Below are 20,392 nucleotides of genomic sequence, written 5' to 3'. Positions count from 1 at the left end.
TCTGACCACTCCACTTTAATAGATAGATCCACACTTACACATAGTACACTGCACAGCAGTGGTCACCAACTTTTCCTGAGTCAAGATCCCTTTCAGAGTCAAGATCACTTCCTGATTCAAGTTCACTTCCTGAGTCAAGATCACTTCCTGAGTCAAGATCAATGCCTGAGTCAAGATCACTTTCAGAGTCAAAATGCAAGTTGAGATCTACCACTGAGACTCAAGTCTCTGCATTATTTCTGCCCCATGCACCAATTAATGTTGTAACTCCTATGACCAGAGAAAGTGAAATATTCCTTGATATTAAAAAAGCCATAAGCCACTAACAATAACAACGCAAGCTTATTGGAACACTTTGCTATAGTCAGTCATTGCAGCTGCAGTGCTGGTTGTAGCGTGAGTAGAAGTAGGGAGAACGCACATTTTATGACTTATAAAAGTGTTGAACAAAGTGTTGACAGTGACAAAAAATAACTGAAACATGAACCTAATCATAAAAACAGCAGCTCTTTGCTGTATTGGTTGAGTCTCTCTCTAGTCATGGTTTTATAAAAAGTTTTGAAATCTCACAATATGTACTTTGCTGTGCGTTCAAGGCTTCTTTTTACCTATGGCTCGAGGAAACTGTGCAGACACGGTGATCTGTGCTATCTGATTTGCCAGCGGTAGGCCTATAGGTGCACTTGATTTATTCTCTGGGCCTGCCGGGTAGGTGGAGTTCTACCTTCAGACACATGAAATGGTTGAAAATGGGAACACTTTGTCTTCACAGCGCTAGGACTGCTGAATCAAGTGCACCTACTGCCAATAGTGCCAAAACAAATATGAAAAATATGAATGCAAGGATTTATCGTTGTTTAAAAAAAATAATTGGTGATTGACTAGGAATGCCTTGGAGATCGACGAGTCGATTGCGATCGTGATCGGTTGGTGACCACTGCTGTACAGGCATGCACAAACACACATGCATGCAGGAAATACAAACACACACTTACAAATCTATATACACTGTGTGTGTGTGTGTCTGTGTGTGTGTGATAATGCAAAATATGATGTGATGAACAGTGGCAGTCAGACTGTTTAGGAACAATTTGGCTAAATAAGTCTAACAAATGGTATTGCTAAACTCATGTGCGCAGTGTGGCAGTAATCCAGCCCTGCTGTGGACCACTGTCAGTTAAAATAGCGGATTAAAAACTCCACGGGGAGAGCGCAGTACGAAATCAGATTCAAAACAGTTTACGCTCTCTCATATCACACTCTCCTCTTTGGTCCTCCTCTTTGGTCCTCCAACTTTCTTCCCATTGATTCACTCTTTCCTCTCTCTCTCTCTCCATCCTTCTTTCTCTCTCCCTCCTCTCTGCATCTTTCTCATTCACTACCCTTTTAACAGTCTCTCTCTTTCTCTCTCTATCGCTATATATTTCTAGTTCTCTCTTAATATCTCTATATTTTTCTAGTTGTCTCTCTCTCTATAGCTCTATATTTTTCTAGTTGTCTCTCTCTATATCTCTATATATTTCTAGTTGTCTCTCTCTTTCTATCTCAATATTTTTCTAGTTGTCTCTCTCTATATTTCTAGTTGTCTCTCTCTATAGCTCTATATATTTCTAGTTGTCCCTTTCTCTATATCTCTATATATATCTAGTTGTCTCTCTCTATATCTCTATATATATCTAGTTGTCTCTCTCTATATCTCTATATATTTCTAGTTGTCTCTCTCTATATCTCTCTATATTTCTAGTTGTCTCTCTCTATATCTCTCTATATTTCTAGTTGTCTCTCTCTATATCTCTATATTTTTCTAGTTGTCTCTCTCTATATTTCTAGTTGTCTCTCTCTATAGCTCTATATATTTCTAGTTGTCCCTTTCTCTATATCTCTATATATATCTAGTTGTCTCTCTCTATATCTCTATATATTTCTAGTTGTCTCTCTCTATATCTCTCTATATTTCTAGTTGTCTCTCTCTATATCTCTCTATATTTCTAGTTGTCTCTCTCTATATCTCTATATTTTTCTAGTTGTCTCTCTCTATATTTCTAGTTGTCTCTCTCTATAGCTCTATATACACTGCTCAAAAAAATAAAGGGAACACTTAAACAACACAATGTAACTCCAAGTCAATCACACTTCTGTGAAATCAAACTGTCCACTTAGGAAGCAACACTGATTGACAATAAATTGCACATGCTGTTGTGCAAATGGAATAGACAAAAGGTGGAAATTATAGGCAATTAGCAAGACACCCCCAATAAAGGAGTGATTCTGCAGGTGGTGACCACAGACCACTTCTCAGTTCCTATGCTTCCTGGCTGATGTTTTGGTCACTTTTGAATGCTGGCGGTGCTCTCTCTCTAGTGGTAGCATGAGACGGAGTCTACAACCCACACAAGTGGCTCAGGTAGTGCAGCTCATCCAGGATGGCACATCAATGCGAGCTGTGGCAAGAAGGTTTGCTGTGTCTGTCAGCGTAATGTCCAGAGCATGGAGGCGCTACCAGGAGACAGGCCAGTACATCAGGAGACGTGGAGGAGGCCGTAGGAGGGCAACAACCCAGCAGCAGGACCGCTACCTCCGCCTTTGTGCAAGGAGTAGCACTGCCAGAGCCCTGCAAAATGACCTCCAGCAGGCCACAAATGTGCATGTGTCTGCTCAAACGGTCAGAAACAGACTCCATGAGGGTGGTATGAGGGCCCGACGTCCACAGGTGGGGGTTGTGCTTACAGCCCAACACCGTGCAGGACGTTTGGCATTTGCCAGAGAACACCAATATTGGCAAATTCGCCACTGGCGCCCTGTGCTCTTCACAGATGACAGCAGGTTCACACTGAGCACATGAGCACATGTGACAGACGTGACAGAGTCTGGAGACGCCGTGGAGAACGTTCTGCTGCCTGCAACATCCTCCAGCATGACCGGTTTGGCGGTGGGTCAGTCATGGTGTGGGGTGGCATTTCTTTGTGGGGCCGCACAGCCCTCCATGTGCTCGCCAGAGGTAGCCTGACTGCCATTAGGTACCGAGATGAGATCCTCAGACCCCTTGTGAGACCATATGCTGACACATGCACATTTGTGGCCTGCTGGAGGTCATTTTGCAGGGCTCTGGCAGTGCTCCGCCTTGCACAAAGGCGGAGGTAGCGGTCCTGCTGCTGGGTTGTTGCCCTCCTACGGCCTCCTCCACGTCTCCTGATGTACTGGCCTGTCTCCTGGTAGCGCCTCCATGCTCTGGACACTACGCTGACAGACACAGCAAACCTTCTTGCCACAGCTCGCATTGATGTGCCATCCTGGATGAGCTGCACTACCTGAGCCACTTGTGTGGGTTGTAGACTCCGTCTCATGCTACCACTAGAGTGAGAGCACCGCCAGCATTCAAAAGTGACCAAAACATCAGCCAGGAAGCATAGGAACTGAGAAGTGGTCTGTGGTCACCACCTGCAGAATCACTCCTTTATTGGGGGTGTCTTGCTAATTGCCTATAATTTCCACCTTTTGTCTATTCCATTTGCACAACAGCATGTGAAATGTATTGTCAATCAGTGTTGCTTCCTAAGTGGACAGTTTGATTTCACAGAAGTGTGATTGACTTGGAATTACATTGTGTTGTTTAAGTGTTCCCTTTATTTTTTTGAGCAGTGTATTTCTAGTTGTCCCTTTCTCTATATCTCTATATATATCTAGTTGTCTCTCTCTATATCTCTATATATTTCTAGTTGTCTCTCTCTATATCTCTATATATTTCCAGTTGTCTGTCTCTTTCTATCTCTATATTTTTGTAGTTGTCTCTCTCTATTCGCCTAATTCTGGAACGTCACAGTGATCGCGGTGAGTTAGCTGCAATTGTGTTTCTATTTCCGGCAACATTCGCGCGACGCTAGAGGCGGGAGGCAAAAGAGGCCAAAGTGGTACTTTTAGTTGAGAGCTTGATAGTTTTACACTGACAGAACCGCACAAAATCCTAAAATCGATCAACATGACAAGCATTATATGTTCAGTACGAGGCTGTCACAATAATTGGATGAAGAGGAGGCAGTTTTTACAGCAAAAATGTTTTGAACACCAACCTCTACGACCTGCACCCACCTCCTAAAGAGACATAGTCTTTGCGGCTCTGGCTCAAAGCGTTGAACCTAAAGAAACCACCAAAACGTCCCTTTGTGTGCTCCTACCACTTCTCTGACAAGAAGCCTACAGTGGAGCATCCTTACCCAGAAAAATGGCTTGGCTATGATGCTCCACTCGTGAAGAAGCTTCGGGCGTTGGTCAGACAGTCATCAGTGACAGGTAAACGCTTGAGCAGTTTGCCTGCTCTCATTGTGTCTCCCTCTTGCTCTTGTATCTAAGCACAGTCTCATAATAGCACAATTTATTTCCTCTACAGCTCAATAAAAAAAATCCTATTTTATATATGCTTAATTATTATGATTATTAAATATTATTAGGAGCGTTCATGCAGTATTGTGTTTCATTGTACGGTTTTGACCATTGACTTGTTTAACAAGCCATACTAATTTCTTAACAGATGACAGGCTCAAGTGTTCACCAAATTGAAAATGGGAATTGGCCAACACAGAGAGAAGGAATGGATATGCCTTCAGAGAAGGATGCCCAAACCCAATGGGAAGACCCATCTCTAAGTGATCACAAATACAACTCAGGTGATCATGTAAAGCCAACTACCTGTGCGACAGGGACACAGTGCTCAGAAGCACCTCTACAAAACCCTGCTAAGGAACGAAGCACTCTGTCAACTGCATACAGGCTTGTCTCTTACTGCCTTTTGTACCCTGGCGGAACATCTTCTACCCCTCTACAAATCAGCTTTCAGTTAGACTTGACAGACCAACTTTCGATGACACTGATGAAGCTGAAGCTCAACTTGCTGCAGCAGTACCTTGCAGAAAGGCTTGGTGTTTCCCGGAGTATTGTCAGTCGAGTGATTAGTTATTGGATTGACGGAAGAGAATCTGAGGGAGTACATTCCATGGTTGCCAAGGGAGACCATCCGTGCTACAATGTGACAATGTTTTAAGGACAACTACCCAGGAAATCAAATCAAATTTTATTGTTCCCATACACATGGTTAGCAGATGTCAATGCGAGAGTAGCAAAATGCTTGTTCCTCTGGTTCCGACTACACAGTAATATCTAACAAGTAATCTAACAAATTCACAAGAACTACCTTATACACACAAATACACACAAATGTAAAGGGAAGAATAGAATATGAGCGATGGCGTGCGGCATAGGCAAAATGCAGTAGATGGTATAGAATACAGTATACACATATGAGATGAGTAATGTAGGATATGTAAACATTATTAAAGTGGCGTTATTTAAGGTGACTAGTGATACCTTTATTAAGTCCATTTATTTAAGTGGCCAGAGATTTGAGTCAGTATGTTGACAGCAGCCTCTCTATGTTAGTGATGGCTGTTTAACAGTCTGATGGCCTTGAGATAGAAGCTGTTTATCAGTCTCTCGGTCCCAGCTTTGATGCACCTGTACTGACCTCGCCTTCTGGATGATAACAGGGTGAACAGGCAGTGGCTCGGGTGGTTGTTGTCCTTGATGATCTTTTTGGCCTTCCTGTAACATCAGGTGCTTTAGGTGTCCTGGAGGGCAGGTAGTTTGCCCTCGGTGATGCACTGTGCTGACCGCACTACCCTCTGGAGAGCCTTGCGGTTGAGGCGGTGTAATTGCCGTATCAGGCGGTGATACAGCCCGACAGGATGCTCTCGATTGTGCATCTGTAAAAGTTAGTGAGTGTTTTAGATGACAAGCCAAATTGCGCCTTCTTCACCACGCTGTCTGTATGGGTGGACCATTTCAGTTTGTCCGTGATGTGTACACCGAGGAACTTAAAACTTTCCACCTTCTCCACTACTGTCCCGTCTATGTGGATGGGGGAGGGGGTGCTCCCTCTGCTGTTTCCTATAGTCCACGATCATCTCCTTTGTTTTGTTGACCTTGAGTGAGAGGTTATTTTCCTGACACCACACTCCGAGGGTCCTCACCTCCTCCCTGTAGGCCGTCTCGTCGTTGTTGGTAATCAGGCCTACCACTGTAGTGTCATCTGCAAATTTGATGATTGATATGGAAGCGTTCATGGCCATGCAGTAATGGGTGTACAGGGAGTACAGGAGAGAGCTAAGAACGCACCCTTGTGGGGCCCCAGTGTTGAGGATCAGCAGGGTAGAGATGTTGTTTCCTACTTTCACCACCTGGGGGCGGCCCGTCAGAAAGTCCAGGACCCAGTTGCATAGGGCGGGGTCGAGACCCAGAATCTCGAGCTTATTGACGAGTTTGGAGGGTACTATGGTGTTAAATGCTGAGCTGTAGTCAGTGAACATCATTATTCCTCTTGTCCAGATGGGATAGGGCAGTGTGCAGTGTGATGGTGATTGCATCGTCAGTGGACCTATTGGGGTGGTAAGCAAATTGGAGTGGGTCTAGGGTGTCAGGTAGGGTGGAGGTGATATGCTCCTTCACCAGTCTCTCAAAGCACTTCATGATGACAGAAGTGAGTGCTACAGGGTGATAGTCATTTAGTTCAGTAGCTTAGCTTTCTTTGGAACAGGAACAAGGGTGGCCATCTTGAAGCATGTGGAGACAACAGACTGGGACAGGGATTGGTTGAATATGTCCTTAAACACACCAGCCAGCTGGTCTGCACATGCTCTGAGGATGCGGCTAGGGATGCCGTCTGGACCGGGAGCCTTGCGAGGGTTAACACGTATAAATGTTTTACTCACGTTGGCCATGGAGAAGGAGAGCCCACAGGCTTTGGTAGCTGGCTGTGTCAGTGGCACTGTTTTGTCCTCAAAGCGAGCAAGAAGTTGTTTAATTTGTCTGGGAGCAAGACGTCAATGTCCGCGACGGGGATGGTTTTCTTTTTTAAATCCATGATTGACTGTAGACCCTGCCACATACTGTACGTCTAGTGTTTGCGACATTGAATTGCGACTCTACTTTGTCTCTATACTGACGCTTTGCTTGTTTGATTGCCTTGCGGAGAGAATAGCTGCACTGTTTGTATTCAGTCATGTTTCTGGTCGCCTTGCCATGATTAAAAGAGGTGGTTCGCACTTTCAGTTTTGCGCGAATGCTGCCATTAATCCACGGTTTCTGGTTAGGGAAGGTTTTAATAGTCACAGTGGGAACGACATCTACGATGCACTTGCTAATAAACTCGCTCACTGAGTCAGCGTATACATCAATGTTGTTATCTGAGGCTTTACGGAACATATCCCAACTATAACTGAAGATAATTCTCTTGGAAGATAATGCGGTCGGGATTTGATTGTAAGGAATTCTAGGTCAGGTGAACAAAAGGACTTGAGTTCCTGTATGTTGTTGTGATTACACCATGAGTAGTTAATCATAAGGAATACACCCCTGCCCTTCTTCTTACCAGAGAGATGTTTGTTTCTGTCGGCACGATGCGTGAAGGAATCGGGTGGCTGTACCGACTCTGACAACGTATCCCTAGTGAGCCATGATTCTGTGAAACAGAGAATATTACAATATCTGATGTCTCTCTGGAAGGCACTCATGCCCTAATTTCATCCACCTTGTTATCTAGAGATTGGACATTGGCGAGTAATATGCTCGGAAGCGGTGGATGGTGTGCTCACCTTCTGAGTCTGACCAGTAGGCCGCTCCATCTGCCTCTCCTGTGGCGACCGCGTTGTTTTGGGTCAGCCTCTGGGATAAGATCGCATGTCCAGGGTTCGAGGTCCGGACAAAGCATCCACTTCGGGAAAGACGTATTCCTGGTCGTAATGATGGTAAGTTGACATCGCTTTTATATCCAACAGTTCTTCCCGGCTGTATGTAATAACACTTGAGATTTTCTGGGCTAACAATGTAAGAAATAATACATAAAAAAACAAATAACTGCATCGTTTTCTAAGGACCTGAAGCGAGGTGACCATCTCTGTCGGCGCCATCTCACAAATGCAACCTGCTTTATTGATTGCTTAGAAACTGCTTAACAGAAGTGCAAGAATCTGGATTCAAGGGTGGAGTCATTCAGCCATTACTACGCCCAGAACACTATCAAGTACCTGTTGGCCATTGCACCTTGTGGTCTAGTGATGTTCATCTCCTCAGCATATGGAGGTAGATGTAGCGCCAAATATATAACATCGGATCCTGGGTTCCTGGAGTACCTTTGTCCAGGTGATGAGGTCATGGCTGACCGGGGCTTCACAATCCGTGATCTGCTACACGAGAGGAAGGTCAAATGAACAATTCCAGCCTTCACAAAAAGAGACGCACAGCTGTCAGAGGAGGACACCACATGTACAAGACGGATAGCTAACGTGAGTGTTCATGTGGAACACGTAATTTAAAGGCTCAAATGGTTCAGAATCATCTCACAGACAGTGCCAATCAACCTCTCATCTATAATGGACAAAATACTTTGAATCTGTGCTCCCCTGTGTAACCTGCGGGTATATATCAATCATGAAGATTCTGAATTAACTGACTCGTCAAATGTAATTTTCAAGGTCGATTTCCCAATATGAAATAAAGTTGTCAAAAGTTACGTTAAATAAATGTCAATTCATTCTATAACAACTCGACTTAATTATTTGTTTTTCATACTCATTAACATTAATCAAAAACAAAGCCACACAAACAATATCCACAATACTGAGACTGTTGATGCATTAATTCAGGCTTTATAATTGAAAACTGCAACTTGTTAATAGTAACTGCAAATAGGAGAGACATCTGACGACATACTTCTACAGAGCTGCATATATATGTCACTCAGTGACAATCTGCCTGCGTGATGCTCCTCAACAATAAATGGCAGCATGTGTGTTGAGTAGAATGCCTTCAACCTCAGGACAGCCTCTGCACAGGACTGTGCATCATAGGGAACAGGGATGACAACTTGCTGGGACAGACTTTACTTTCTCTCAGTCCTGCAAAACATACTAATTTGCAGCTGAATGTAGTAGCCAGGTGGCCCATGTGGTTGCAGTTGGGCTGTGCCCTCCACCACCTGCAAACACAGGCTTTCCCATTGAAGACATCATCCAGAGAATCACAGCCCTTCCCCATGACAGAACACTTGATCTCCAACAGGTCCTTGGAGTTCAGCACTCCGTCAGGGCTTGCTGATAGCCATGGCTGTTCAACACTGACTCTGTGATCCACAGAGTATCCACATTCTTCCATCAGCTCATTATCTTCAAATACATTCAAATGGTACAGCCACAAATAAATATTTACTTCAGTCGAATTTTACCTGGGATGCTACTGGCTGTGATGTTATTGTCAGTTCAGCATTAACACACTTATAGAGCAGACTCAGGTGTCTCAGGCTCCTATTCAATTGCTCCTGTGAGTGGATTTTTTAATATATTTTTTTGCCTTTATTTAACTAGGCAAGTCAGTTAAGATCAACTTCTTATTTTCAATGACAGCCTAGGAACAGTGGGTTAACTGCCTTGTTCAGGGACAGAATGACAGATATTCACCTTGTCAGCTCAGGGATTTGATCTTTCAACCTTTCGGTTACAAGTCCAATGCTCTAACCACTAGGCTACCTGCCACCCCATAATGCAGGAGTGGGAGGCAGGGGTGGACATTCTGGATGCTTTTCTGCATATTGGTTACTGGCCTTATGGTGTGTGAAGTCAATGCTGTTTAACCTCTTTGGGTCAAGGTTCCTCCGAGTCCCTGCATTCCATTGTCACTGCTCATCTCTGCAGGCTATGCCAGTTAGCACACTGGACACTGCATTCTGCACCTGTGATAGAATGTTTGTTACAAAAAAGACATTGAGAAAATCCCATTATTAACAATTGTGTGACTGAGGACTATTTGAGGACTATGTGATCAACTTAATCAAAACACAGTTTAATCACAAACTTACCTTTTACCTATTTTTCCCAATGAGATGACACCACTTTTACCTACCATACTTTAGGCATTAGCCCCCAACCACAAGGATATTTTTTACAAACCTTATTCACCCAGAAAAACAATAACACTAAAGACACTAATAACACGAAATAAATACATGTGAGGCTGACATGTTTAAATACATTTTAAACCCTACTCACCTGGACTCCATAACCTACCTTGCTTCACCAACATGAGATTTGACAGGATACTTACAGATTCCCCACATTAATACAGCAGTTCTGTTGATCCACAAATACATGTTATTAACATAACCAATACATCATGACATTCTCAATTCAGCTTCCATCCAACAAAACGTTTGGTCTAACTGCTATATTAAGCCTGACTATTTTATAATTCTGTGTCTAGTTAAGGCAGTATTGCGCACTTTCATCTTTTTTATATATATATTTTTTATTTTATTTATTTATTTCACCTTTATTTAACCAGGTAGGCTAGTTGAGAACAAGTTCTCATTTGCAACTGCGACCTGGCCAAGATAAAGCATAGCAGTGTGAACAGACAACAACACAGAGTTACATGGAGTAAACAATAAACAAGTCAATAACATGGTAGAAAAAAGAGAATCCATATACAATGTGTGCAAAAGGCATGAGGAGGTAGGCAATAAATCGAATAATTACAATTTAGCAGATTAACACTGGAGTGATAAATCATCAGATGATCATGTGCAAGTAGAGATACTGGTGTGCAAAAGAGCAGAAAAGTAAATAAATAAAAGCAGTATGGGGGGTGAGGTAGGTAAATTGGGTGGGCTATATACCGATGGACTATGTACAGCTGCAGCGATCGGTTAGCTGCTCGGATAGCAGATGTTTAAAGTTGTTGAGTGAGATAAAGGTCTCCAACTTCAGAGATTTTTGCAATTCGTTCCAGTCGCAGGCAGCAGAGAACTGGAAGGAAAGGCGTCCAAATGAGGTTTTGGCTTTAGGGATGATCAGTGAGATACACCTGCTGGAGCGCGTGCTACGGGTGGGTGTAGCCATCGTGACCAGTGAACTGAGATAAGGCGGCACTTTACCTAGCATAGCCTTGTAGATGACCTGGAGCCAGTGGGTCTGACGACGAACATGTAGCGAGGGCCAGCCGACTAGGGCATACAGGTCGCAGTGGTGGGTCGTATAAGGGGCTTTAGTAACAAAACGGATGGCACTGTGATAAACTGCATCCAGTTTGCTGAGTAGAGTATTGGTAGCTATTTTGTAGAAGACATCGCCGAAGTCGAGGATCGGTAGGATAGTCAGTTTTACTAGGGTAAGTTTGGCGGCGTGAGTGAAGGAGGCTTTGTTGCGAAATAGAAAGCCGACTCTAGATTTGATTTTGGATTGGAGATGTTTGATATGAGTCTGGAAGGAGAGTTTGCAGTCTAGCCAGACACCTAGGTACTTATAGATGTCCACATATTCTAGGTCGGAACCGTCCAGGGTGGTGATGCTAGTCGGGCGTGCGGGTGCAGGCAGCGAACGGTTGAAAAGCATGCATTTGGTTTTACTAGCTTTTGGTTTTACTATCTACAAAAAGGAACAAAGAAAATAGGCTATAAACATCAATTGCAAGACCAAGGAATGCAAGATTGATCATAGATATCATCTGAGAACTCTATCATAACGTTAGCCTATGGATTAGAGTAACTGTCACAACACATGTAGGCTGCTTGTATGCTGAATTCACTTATGGTAAGTAATGTTAGACATAGAAATGCAAGTGACTTTGCTTATTAGCCGACCTTCCACAAAATGGAGGCTGCATGACTTTCCAAGGCCAGCGATGCAAGCGCATCCAGCCGTCTCTACTGATCCGTTGTTGAATACAAGTTCGCTAGCGTTGACGGAAGTTTTAAATGGAAACACAAACACAATCGCATTCAAATGGAACTGGGTCAAGTGGGCGGGGCTACAAAAGGCGAATATCTCTATATTTTTCTAGTTGTCTCTCTCTTAATATCTATATATTTTTCTAGTTGTCTCTCTCTTAATATCTATATATTTTTCTAGTTGTCTCTCTCTTAATATCTATATATTTTTCTAGTTGTCTCTCTCTTAATATCTATATATTTTTCTAGTTGTCTCTCTTAATATCTATATATTTTTCTAGTTGTCTCTCTCTCTATATATATCCATATTTTTCTAGCTGTCTCTCTTGCCATATATATTTATAATATAATAATATATAATATCTCTATATATTTCTAGTTGTCTCGGTCTCTATATATACAGTATATCTACTGTATATATTTTTCTAATTGTCTCTCTCTCTCCACCACTATATCTTTCTAGTTGTCTCTCTATATCTCAATATTTTTTTAGCTGTCTCTCTCTATGGCTATATTTTCTAGTTGTCTCCCTCTCTGTCGCTATATTTTTTGTATCTCTCTCTCTCTCTTGCTGTATCTCCCTCTCTCTCTGTATCTCTCCCTCTGTATCTCTCCATCTGTATCTCTCCCTCTGTATCTCTCCCTCTGTATCTCTCCATCTGTATCTCTATCTCTCTGTGTGACTCTCTCTGTCTGTATCTCTCGCTCTCTCTGTATCTCTCTCTCTCCATCCCCCCTCTCCTCTTTTTAAAGAGCAGGGTTACAGAAGAGCAACAACAAGACCAGAATTGGTCATGAATCTCAGAGGATTTATAATCTATTTATATAGCACATGGTCTTATCTTATGTATAATAAACAGCAAAAAATAGATTTTTCAGTGACGACAGGAGTATGGCATTAGCCTCTAACCCCATGGCCCTGCATTCCCTACATAGTGCACTATTTTTGAACAGGGTCCATAGGCAATCGAATGCTATTTGGAATGCTGTCTGTCTGTCTGTCTGACGGGCAAGTCAGATGTCCAGTTGACCCCCTGACTGTGGCTGAAATGACTAAGCTGTTAGAGAGGAAGGAAACACTGAACAAGGATTATCCTTGCTCTACTAACCAATCCATCCAGCCAGTCAGCCAGGAATGAAGATTTTATCATATTTATTAATATTTTCAATCAACCACGTCATTCACCGCTTATGTATTGAGCTCACACAGACAAAGAGAGAGTTCACGCAGAGGGGAAAGAGAGAGAAGAAGAGGGAAAGCAAGAGAGGGAGAGGGAAAGAGAAGGGTGGAAAGAAAGAGTGTGAAGGGAAGGGGAGAGGTCCCAAAATAAATAGACGGTAAAACTCTAAGTATTGCATATTGTGTGTGATGTTAGATTCCCCTAAACTCAGTTCTTAGATGTATTTTCATCTCCTATATACCCAAGGAGGATTCACAACATCCTAAGGACATTAGACATTCCCATTAGATTCATTTAAATGGAAAATTTGCTCAAAAACTATATTTTAGTGTTTGTATCATTAGTCCACTGTTGATACAGTTCCAATGTTATTTGCATATCAGCAGTCACATTTTCAAGATGTTGGACTTTCAAGAAGCAAAGTGTCACCGGCCTCATTTGATTATGTGGCCCGTGACACTTTGCTTCTTGAAAGTCAAATATCTTGAAAACTGGACAGCTGACATGCAAAACATTTTGGCACTGTATAAACAGTGAGAACATTCTAGGAAAATTAAAACATGATGTTAACTTGAAAACATCCTGACCTGGTCCTCAATGATGTCCCAGGAAAATTGAGGGAACTAGACAAAAGTCCAGAGAACGTGTGTGTGTGTGTGAGTGTGTGTGTGTGTGTGTGTGTGTGTGTGTGTGTGTGTGTGTGTGTGTGTTTGGGGAGGGGGGGTGTCTCTTTTATTGCAAATTCATTCGTTCTACTGTAATATCTTCTCATCATCAAATACCCTGAGTGTACAACACATTAGGAACACCTTCCTAATATTGAGTTGCTCCCTTTTTGCCCTCAGAACAACCTAAATGTATCGGGGCAGGGACTGTACAAGGTGTGGAAAGCGTTCCACAAGGATGCTGGCCCATGTTGACTCCAATCCTTCTCATAGTTGTGTCAAGTTGGCTGGATGTCCTTTGGGTGGTGAACCATTCTTGATACACACAGGAAACTGTTGAGCGTGAAAAACCCAGCAGCGTTGCAGTTCTTGACACAAACAGGTGTACCTGGCACCTACTACCATACCCCGTTCAAAGGCACTTACATCTTTTGTCTTGCCATTCACCCTCTGAACGGCACACATACACAATCCATCTCTAAATTGTCTCAAGGCTTAAAAATATTATTTTAACCCATCTCCTCCCCTTCATCTACACTGACTGAAGTGGATTTAACAAGTGACATCAATAAGGGATCATAGCTTTCACCTGGATTCACCTGGTCTGTCATGGAAAGAGCAGGTGTTCCTAATGTTTTGTTCGCTCAGTGTTTGTCCTCTCACTATTATATTACTGTGTGAACAAACTACATCACATTAAAGGCTTGCTCATGTTTCATACTCAACAGAATGTTTCATTGGCCTGCGAATTGCGTATAGAAGTGCAAAGGATTCATCTTTTTCTTGTGCACTGGCTTCTTTCAGTACAAAATCCTTTCATGACACCAATTGACATAAATACCACAAAACTTTCTTTGTATTTGCATGGTAGATTTTGTGGAGTACCATTTTGTATCACCATGGTTCACCTTGTTCACCTTGTTGTTCATATTCTAGGCACCTAACTTTACTACTCTTCGCTTTGTAGAAGAAGGGTGCACGATATCAAATCAAATCATCAAATCAAGTTTATTTTATATAGCCTTTCGTACATCAGCTAATATCTCAAAGTGCTGTACAGAAACCCAGCCTAAAACCCCAAACAGCAAGCAATGCAGGTGTAGAAGCACGGTGGCTAGGAAAAACTCCCTAGAAAGGCCAAAACCTAGGAAGAAACCTAGAGAGGAACCAGGCTATGAGGGGTGGCCAGTCCTTTTCTGGCTGTGCCGGGTGGAGATTATAACAGAACATGGCCAAGATGTTCAAAATGTTCATAAATGACCAGCATGGTCAAATAATAATCAGGAATAAATGTCAGTTGGCTTTTCATAGCCGATCATTAAGAGTTGAAAACAGCAGGTCTGGGACAGGTAGCACGTCCGGTGGACAGGTCAGGGTTCCATAACCGCAGGCAGAACAGTTGAAACTGGAACAGCAGCAAGGCCAGGTGGACTGGGGACAGCAAGGAGTCATCATGCCCGGTAGTCCTGACGCATGGTCCTAGGGCTCAGGTCCTCCGAGAGAGAGAAAGAAAGAGAGAAGGAGAGAATTAGAGAGAGCATACTTAAATTCACACAGGACACTGGATAAGACAGGAGAAGTACTCCAGATATAACCAACTGACCCTAGCCCCCCGACACATAAACTACTGCAGCATAAATACTGGAGGCTGAGACAGGAGGGGTCAGGAGACACTGTGCTAATAGTGCTAAGATACTATACCATGGCTTTAAGACTGGAGGAGAGAGAGCGGAAGAACATTCAAAGAAAGAGATATCAATAGGGAGGGATAAAGAGAGACAGACAAAGTGAAATAGAAACAGAGAGGAAGAGACAGATAGACAGACACAGAGTAAGAGAGGGAGGGATGGAGGGAAAGAGGCAACATTTAAAATAGGTGCAGCATACCATCTCATTGTATACAAGGTGTATTTGCACAGAGATTCCCTGTTATAATTTGCTCTGGCAATGTAAGATCCTTTACTTTTCAGAACAACAAAGCTTATCTAATTGAATTACATTTCATTGAATTGATAGAAAGGGAGCGGCCACAAGAGAGGGAGAGAGAGGAGAGAGAAAGAGATGTAAATGTAGAGAGGGGAAGGAAGTCGCACCCTGATCTGTTACCTGTCCCTGTGCTTGTCTCCACCACCCTCCAGGTGTCGCCCATCTTCCCCACTTATCCCCTGGGTATATTTACCTGTGTTTTCTGTCTGTCTGTGCCAGTTTGTCTTGTTTGTTGAAGTCAACCAGCGTTTTGTCTCAGCTCCTGCTTTTCCTCATTCTATCTTTTTCTCGTCCTCCTGGTTTTGACCCTTGCCTGACCTGACCCTGGTCCTGCCTGCCTTGACCTGTCATTTGCCTGCCCCTGAAGTAACAATGTTTATTGCAACAACAACACAGTCTGCACTTGGGTCTTACTTGAAACCTGATAAAGGGAGAGAGGAGAGAGAGGAAAGAGAGGGGGAAGGAGAGGAGAAGAGAGGAGAGAGAGGAGAGAGAGAGATGTAAATGTAGAGAGAGAGGAGAGAGAGGAAAGTGAAAGAGATGTAAATGTAGAGAGGGGGAGGGAGAGAGAGAGATACATGTAGAGAGAGGAGAGAGAGGAGAGAGAGGAAAGAGAGAGAGGGGGGAGGGAGAGAGAGAAATGTAGAGAGAGAGGAGAGAGAGGAGAGAGAGGGAAGAGAGAGAGGGGGATGGAGAGAAAGGAAAGAGAGAGATGTAGAGAGATGGAAAGGGAGATGGGAGAGAGAAAAAATACAAAACGTGTAAGGAAAACAAAATGCTCCAACTAAACTTTAAACTCAATTGTTATCACAAACAATATTAATATTTACATTGATACCTTGGGGCATGAGGCCCCCAGAATAATCTGTCTGATCCTGATAAACTGGGGGCTGGAGGGGGCAATGAGAGATTATACGCAGTGATATGGTGATTCCTAGCAGGCCCTTGGGAAACCCCTTAGAGAACAACTAGTCAGCATCACAGAGAGGAGGAGAGGAGTGGTACCTGCCCCATCTCCCATCAGACAAATCTCACCTCCTCCTCCTCCTCTCTTACCCTACACTCCAGTCCACTCCGCTTTCTTTCTCTATCTGCCGGCCTGTCTCTTCTCTCTAGCTCTTTCTCACAGACACAGACACACACAGACACACAGACACACAGACGCACACACGCACACACACACACACACACACACACACACACACACACACACACACACACACACACACACACACACACACACACACACACATACACACACACACACACACACACACACACACACACACACACACACACACACCCTCTCACCTTCTCTCCACAGACCACTCTCTCCTCTCTCCCACTCTCTCCCCCACTCTCTCCTCTCTCCTCTCTGATCTTGTCCTCTCCTATTTCCCACATATCCTAACCTCTTTTTGCCTCTCCTCTCCTCTCCTCTCCTCTCCTCTCCTCTCCTCTCCTCTCCTCTCCTCTCCTCTCCTCTCCTCTCCTCTCCTCTCCCGTCTTTCCCTCCTTCCTCTCATCCCTCTCTCTCTCTGGTATGTCATTAACATTCAGCACATAGCCCTGACTGCTGCCCTTAGGCTGGCAGCACCTCTGAGGTCACACTCAAATAAGCGGTGAACATAAGGTACTGCATGCTCAATGAGTAACGCAGTGGTACACAGCACTGCTAGATAACACACACCCATAGCTGTCTGTGAAGAGGCTGTACTGTGCCCTCCAATCTAATATGATGTCACTCAGGGACCAGACAAATCCATAAGCTAGAGGAAATAGACACTTCTACTATATTATTTACTCACCCTGAAACAAAAAACACTGACACCAATAGAATCTCACTAGTGTATGTTCAGTGTATATTTGCAGGAGAGTATATTGAGCCTTGTTGTACTGTCAATATGATACACTGAGAGTGCAGCATGGATTCTACACTGAGAGTACAGCATGGATTCTACACTGAGAGTACAGCATGGATTCTACACTGAGAGTACAGCATGGATTCTACACTGAGAGTACAGCATGGATTCTACACTGAGAGTGCAGCATGGATTCTACACTGAGAGTACAGCATGGATTCTACACTGAGAGTACAGCATGGATTCTACACTGAGAGTACAGCATGGATTCTACACTGAGAGTACAGCATGGATTCTACACTGAGAGTACAGCATGGATTCTACACTGAGAGTACAGCATGGATTCTACACTGAGAGTACAGCATGGATTCTACACTGAGAGTACAGCATGGATTCTACACTGAGAGTACAGCATGGATTCTACACTGAGAGTACAGCATGGATTTTACACTGAGAGTACAGCATGGATTCTACACTGAGAGTACAGCATGGATTCTACACTGAGAGTACAGCATGGATTCTACACTGAGAGTACAGCATGGATTCTACACTGTGAGTACAGCATGGATTCTACACTGAGAGTACAACATGGATTCTACACTGAGAGTACAGCATGGATTCTACACCGAGAGTACAGCATGGATTCTACACTGAGAGTGCAGCATGGATTCTACACTGAGAGTACAGCATGGATTCTACACCGAGAGTACAGCATGGATTCTACACTGAGAGTACAACATGGATTCTACACTGAGAGTACAGCATGGATTCTACACTGAGAGTACAGCATGGATTCTACACTGAGAGTACAGCATGGATTCTACACTGAGAGTACAACATGGATTCTACACTGAGAGTACAGCATGGATTCTACACTGAGAGTACAGCATGGATTCTACACTGAGAGTACAACATGGATTCTACACTGAGAGTACAGCATGGATTCTACACTGAGAGTACAGCATGGATTCTACACTGAGAGTACAGCATGGATTCTATTCTAGTTCTAATTGTCAGCGTAATTTATACTTTACATGACATTCACATAATCAGGTTATTGTGAGCATAAAAGTTCACATGTTTATTAACCTTTTGGAGTACCATCCCTTTTTTTGTGTATTTGGTTTATTTTTGTTTAATTTAGTTGACATATTTTGTGGGCCTTGTTCTAATTTTGCATATTTTCCTTTGGTTTGCTGTGCTTCTCCTTTCCTTTGTGTCTCTGAAAATACTTATTATAGACACCTCCCCTTTGGGTGGTCTCCATTGAACTGCGCCCTGGTTAGCTACACCTGGGCCTGGTTCACCTAACGAGCTACACCTGGGCCTGGTTCACCTAACGAGCTACACCTGGGCCTAGTTCACCTAACGAGCTACCATACAACTGAAAAAGGGGCTTTCAGCTCCAGTCTGGGCCTGCTGATGGATTAAGGTTGCAAAATACCCAGGCCAAACTATAGTGGATTACCTAGTAATGCATATTTGAAATGCTAAAATAATTGTCTTTCCCAGTTCATCATATTTCCATGGCAATTTCTTACTGTCCACTAGGGGCAACGCGAGCACCTATTACTATCTAGTAGCCTGTGATCTACAGCTCAGAGGATCACGGGTTCAATAGAAGTTCTTTATTTGTTTCTGTTTTAACTTTATCCCAAACCTTAACCCTTCCCTTAACCACTTGTAATGAATGTGTAAGGTTAACCCTGTTGCCTAAATTTATCCAACATTTCTAAATTCATTCCCAAACTCAACAGTCGTGGTAAATGTCAGTTTAACTTTTGCGCAGTCTGACTGACAGCTAACATACGTAAAAATATGCTCTATTAGAAAGGCCACACAGCCCATAGTCTGCAGACAGCACCACAGACGGCCCCACATGCAATAATTAAAATGGCCAGGAATGGCGTTTGTCTGCTGCTGCAATTATGGCGAGGGATGCCATTTTCTTTGGTGCTTGTGTTGTAAATTCCAGTAACTTTCACAAAATACCCAGGTTTTCCTGGTTGGTGGATTCCAGATTTCCTTTATATTTCCTCTTGATTCCTGGAATATTCCAACCGGGATTTTTGGAAAACCTGCATGTTTCGGGAAAGGAGACCATGGGATGGGCTAAACCAATGGATGGAGACAACAGACAATGACCTACGACTGGCTAGCGACTACCGGCGAAAGTGTGGCAGAGGCAGCTATCTTGGATAGTCCTCCGGCAGAACGGACTATATCTTTGGGTTCGAGTTTGTTTAATCTTTCTTCTGATTTGTGTTTGTGAATGTGTGGCCTGGTTGATTGAGATAAAAACCTTTTTAAACCTTTCCAACCGTGTCTGTGGTGGCCTGGGATCCCTAGTAACCTCCTTTGACATAAACAACATCAACTGTGTATGAAAAGTTATCAAGAACTTCACTCTCAATTTCTCTTACTGTTAATTATTAATTTGAGCTGAAGCTCTATCAAAGTAAAACTTTGGATGAAGACGATTCATTTTTCCGTAATTGCATTGGGTGCAGTAAAAAGAGCATTGGGTCCTCTCCAATGGTGATGTATTTCCTGAGATGTGCCCATTCCGTCGGACTGCTGGAGTGTGAAGTGGATGGTAATTCCAACTTCATTGACCTATAATAAGGTTGGGCTGAACAGTCTTCAGAATCTAATACACTGCACAGGAAGATGACATTCAGGGCAAATGGACACCTCCGTTTAATAATAATTGTTCACATTGTCAGTGTATGAGTGGATTCATAATAGCTTGAAGCTTTTAGCTGATGATGACGGCACTAAATTCAACCTACACAGAAGTCCAAGTAATTTCCTTTGTGACAATCAGATAAGCCCTGACCATCATTGCACAGGTTTCTTAAGGTTACCGGCACTTAGAATTCAAAACCAACTGACACTGCATGCAGACATACTGTACATCTATTCAACTACACT

Source organism: Salvelinus namaycush, chromosome 18, assembly GCF_016432855.1.
Source record: "Salvelinus namaycush isolate Seneca chromosome 18, SaNama_1.0, whole genome shotgun sequence".
Classification (NCBI taxonomy): domain Eukaryota; kingdom Metazoa; phylum Chordata; class Actinopteri; order Salmoniformes; family Salmonidae; genus Salvelinus; species Salvelinus namaycush.
This window is presented reverse-complemented; position numbering follows the sequence as displayed.